This window comes from Homalodisca vitripennis, chromosome 6 (assembly GCF_021130785.1).
Source record: "Homalodisca vitripennis isolate AUS2020 chromosome 6, UT_GWSS_2.1, whole genome shotgun sequence".
NCBI lineage: Eukaryota > Metazoa > Arthropoda > Insecta > Hemiptera > Cicadellidae > Homalodisca > Homalodisca vitripennis.
In genome coordinates this window covers 57,143,048-57,148,684 of record NC_060212.1, presented here as the reverse complement: position 1 = coordinate 57,148,684, position 5,637 = coordinate 57,143,048, and positions in this window count along the sequence as shown.

Here is a 5,637-nt window from a genome sequence, read left to right as displayed (position 1 = left end):
TACAGATACTACTTACTCTTGTATGTACCGTTGAACGAAGAGTCAAGTATCAAACACGGCTATTGCCCGTTATTCCAGTCACCTTACATCGCAGTTGGTGCTTCCTGTTCGGTTTGTGAGGATGAGGGGCTAGCTAAGAATATTTCCATTTCTATATTAGGTAGAGCATAGATATTTTATCATTCTTTTTTATGGACGTCTTGTTATTGATTAGCACGTTAGGGTTGAATTAAGACCATTATCTTTTGATTGGATGGAATGGTGGTCTTTCATCATTAATCTACTACCCAGACCTCATCGCCCACGTTAGCCCTGATCACTGTTCCCATTGGCCTCTGTTACCCTCATTCGTGAACATTTTCAGGTCAGCTTCAAGAACATCAAGGTTTGTGATGAGGTTCCAATGAGTTCCGGTCTCAACAAGCGACTAAATGGTATGGTACAGTAACTGCTCATACCAAATTGTAAGGAATTATTTGCCCTGTTTAAGACAGGAAAAATGCAGACCTATTGAGCCCTGTGTTCAGATATAATAATTAGTTTTTGTTTTTATTAAGTGTGTGTTTTAAAATGGTTATCCATAGAGTTGACTCGCATGGTTGTTGTGATTCCTGAGTTACGCATGCCACAGCGCTCTGGTATGATATGTTTATTTGAACCTGGATTGTTGTCATGTGTTAGGTTAGTTATTCACCTGAGGAAGAGATCAGATTCCAGATTTCGAAACGCAGTATTACTGTTTTTTATATCACTGAACGATGGCAAATTTCCGGAGAAATATTGTTTCATTTTCATTAAAAATCAACAATCCTTCTGTTTTGTGTTTTACACCCAAGACTAGGAAATATAAAAGATTTATTTCCTCTGAAGATTTGTCAATGATGCTAAAATACAGTTCAAACATAAATCATGCAGGAAAAATACAGCAATTTAAAACTTAACCCTTCATTTGTTGGCAAACCATGCCCACCCTAACTGTCTGGTGAAGGTAGTCTCTGCCTTTTGATGAATGATAACGTTATTTTTTCTCGTTCTTCATGTCGCGAACCTGATACAATCGTTAGTTATTAATAAATAAAATAATTCCCAACACTGTTATCAACAATGTTATCTTCGATACTTCAACTTAATTAGATAGGAGAGCAAAAACATTGTGAAACAAAAGTGTAGAGACTGTATTCAATATCACGTTTAATGCATTATTATTATAGTACGGTACCTTAATCATTATCAGACCAGAATTTCTACATTATCAAAAGAATAAAATTACATAATTAAAGAATGTATATCAAAATTAGAAACAGTGGATAAATAAAATGACTTATTTCTGCATGATTTAGAGATACCTAAACAATACAAGAGTTTTCTTATAAATACTATCGCATATAAAAATTATTATTTGCTAAAGTGGGTAGTGGAATAAAGTCGAATGAGAGTTGATGTGTGAGAATAAAGTGTAAGTAAAGGATCACATCAGTTTTGTGTAAGCTCGCTGTTTTATCTTCCTGACTCCATAGATTGCCACGCACGTCAAGCTCCACTCCCATTATATAAGGATACACTTGCAAATTCTGCCTATAGTAACTTTGAGATTCCAGATAGTTTCTAACTCTGCAGGTCGTAAAAAAGATTTTAAAATTAATGATAGATGTTAAAGATAAGTGATATGCAAAATATTTTCCGGGTATGTATGTTGTAAAATAGACGGGTTATTCGTTTCATTTTGGAATTGACAACTTTTCTATACTTAATTTAATCTATGATGTGATGACGGGAATGTAATGGTCCAGAAATACGGTATCAAACTCACGATATTTTTACTATAACAGAAAGGTAACTTTTACGGAGAGTTTAAAATGTTCGTAAAGCTGAATGTGATATCCGAAAGGTTTATAAATACTTGGGAAAAATTAACGAAGATAAAAATAGATGATAACACTTTTACCCGTGAAAAGTCTTTGTCCGTTTCAAGCTGTTATTCTCAATGTGTTATTCGTATAATACTTTGCTATATAGGGGGTAGTAACCACCTCCCAAACCTTTCCCAAACTATTTTACTATCACAGAGCGGCAGTTCGGATTCATCGTTCCGTACACGGACTCTCGTGGTTGCCGTGTGCTATATATAGCGAGAACTGTGGTATGCTGAAATTTACATTTGACACTTACACAATTAACTCTATAAGTACATGTAGACTCTTCTAAGCCCGAATAAGGTTAAATAAATTCACGCGTTAGAAAATTTACATATTTCTTGTTAAAGAGAAGCACAGTTCGATACTTTAATTAAAGGTTTTTAAACAATTATGGACAATAAAGTTAGTTTTTTCTTTTCAATCGTTGTTTCTAAATAAACATCTACGAGATTTGCAGCAAAAAGCTTCTTAGTCATTTTATTTGCATGTCCATCTAATTTAACTGGATTGTTTATTTGGTACATATGAGTCTGCCTTCATCTTAATTAATACACAAGATAAATAATACTTCGTATTTATAATATTATTTTCAACCTTAAAGTTTCATTATTAGTACAAGTATTTGTTTATCAACAAGGGTGTTTTTGTAACTACGAAAAAGATTGACTGCCTTCGATATGATTGCATAGAACAAAGCCTTAACAAGATTGGTGGATTTAGTCTTTTGAAGGCCATTGTACTTTTGTATTTAATATGAATACCAGAGAAATAAGAAAAACATATCCTTTGAATTTGGATTCACTAATGCTAAAAGTAACCTTCTAATTCAAATAAACAAAGCATCCATGAAGTGACAAACTCGGAAAACGTTTACCTAATTTACATTCCCCGAACGTTACAGACAATATCCTTTGAGATCTTAAGGTAAATTGCTCTGTCATTGTTACTAAATAATTCTTGGTGTTTTAGCTAAAAGCTTTTTGTAATTTCTCAACACATTATTACGGTGTACTTCTTTAACATTTTTAAAAGAGCACTACATTATCCTTATTCAGGATCAGCTTAATGACTTCATTACTATTTTGCCTAGAATAATCCAGTAATTAATCGTAAATATTTTTTACAATAAATATATGTTTTATTTTTATCAATAATTGTGTAATATTATAGTAAATATTTTTTACCTTTGAAAATTAAATGACGGGCTAAATAATGCAAAAATGTCAGCTCAACTTTACATATATGTTATTGCTACAAGAGATTTCCAGACAAATATGTTATTGAAAATGTGTAGTTCATTTTTGTATGTGTTTAATGTTTGAATTTAATAAATTAAACTTTTTATAGTGTCCAGGCAATGTTTTATTTGTAGTAAGTATTTTATAAATTCGTCTTATTGCAGGACATTAGGATATCCCCGAGTGCATGGATGGCATTGAATATATTGATAAAACTTAAACATAGTTGAAACCTATGATCCGCCTTCACGCAACAGCAGGTCTGGTAAATTATGACGTTAACCGATTTTATTAATGTAAGAAGAGAGGAAGTGATGATTGACCAAGGATTTGTGAAGTATATATCGTAAACATTATTTCTGAAGGGTCAATGATGGTAATGTTGAAAATTATTGTTCCTTCTCACGAAAAGATTTCGTATCATAATCTACTATAAGTAGAATGAAATATACTTCATTCTTAATATACTTTTCCTCTGATAATGTTTAAAAATTAAAATATTTTTAATACTGCACTATTTCCAGCTTAATTCCAAATTCTGGTGGACCTCTTGGCGTAATGTTAACGTTTGTCAAGTGAGTTAATATTCATCCCTACTTGACAAAACTAAGGTTTAAACCAATTTCCACGAGATATGTAAGCTAGCCATGGACAAGCCTGTATTTATTATTGAATCACTGGCACCCGCAAAAAGAACACTGTTGAAAACTGCATAGGCTAGACAAACAATTGCAAGTGGCTTTGGATACGAGGAGAATGAATTTTGTTGAACAACTATGTCGACGGATTAACAATAGTAGTAAAATTCCAATCTAATTTTTTTACTTATTACAGTTAACCTCATTATATCTTATAGCAACCAGATTGTGTTATTATCATAATATATTTTATGAGCATTTTAATCACAAATAAAGGCCCTGTTGTTTTGTATTTCTAAGTCTTCGAATGAGTTTCGATCACATTTATTAGAAATGCCTATTTTAATGTCTTATCACTTTTATTACGCTGTTCTGAAATAACGACAGTTAAATCTAAAAATCTCTTTGTACACGTTTGCTAAATTATAACCATCTTTTAAAACCAACATAGTTTAGGTTGAATAACACTGTATGTTAGCAATAGCCTATTGAGTGTCAATAAATGTTGTTAAGTTTATTTCAATTGATGTAAATGAACTTTGTTTTAATGCTTTAGCTGCGAGTAAAATCTACAGTGAGCATGTACACTGTACAACACCTATATATCTTTATTGCACAACTCAAGTGCAGTGTAAGGGACAACAGAGTTAATGACATTAGCACAGCACTCTCGTTGTGCCTCGAGTCGATTTTGTTTACCTCAGTTACATGTATTCTCGTTCAAAATTACACTGCTGTTGTTTTATTAGTTTATGTCAAAGTTCCCTTTATGTGCGAAATAGTAAAATGGAACATCTTTTGCTTGAATAAAATAGTTACACAGGTATTTTAGTGGAAGCTGACATTCTACGAGTTGTGAAATAATAAAAAGCATTTTTAGCTAAATATAATGGGTTTGAGGGTAAAACCATGTGAATCTAGAATTTTTATTTTTTGTTTTAAATGATAATTTTATTTCGATACGTGTTTATTGCAACCCTCATGATGGAACTTGAGAGAACTTTTAATGGAATCCAGAGCCAAAAACTACTATAATAACCTGAAAATCCACATATACGTATGTGTGCATGTGGAATCGTTAGCACTATAGTTATCGTAGTTATTCATGAATATGAAAACTGTAGTTGGTAAAGTGCTAGTATTTATATATGGCTCAGATAGAATTTTTAGCAGTACTCATTCAGTAAAGATTTAGAAAATAGTGCCTATTCCAAATCGTACAGATTTATCTTGTATATTTTCCCCAATTAACGTTTACTGGAACATATTTAGATATCTCTTAATGTTTTATATGATGGCCGTTCAAAACTTGGAAAAAGAATTGTTATGCTTCTGGTATTAGGAATCCTAGAGTACACATACAAACCATTTTAGAATATTTAGGTTTTAACACAAACTGCTCGTTAGTATATGTATTGTTTTGATATTAAGTAAGGTTTCAAGTTAACTTCTAATAAATTTTTAGACGATATTGTATACTTAGTATACAATAACTCAAATCATTACAAGAGAGTACGTTTAAAGTATAATTTGTCATTAAATACCTCCAACCCAAGTTCATGTTCATATCAACATATTTAAATTACTATGTTTATAACTATTTATATTTTATAACGTTTCAGGATAACGGAGTTAAGTGCTCCCATAATATTAACTTAATCTAAACTAAATATAAAAAATCTCCCGAATCAATTATAACTCATAAAATAACAAATTGTTTTTGACATTTTGTTATGAAAAAAGAATACATAATTTTACCAACCATACATGAATTTTTGTTAAACTTGTTTTATATCAATAAAATGTGTTTATATGTTGTTAATATGTTTTATTTTGCAAAAAAAA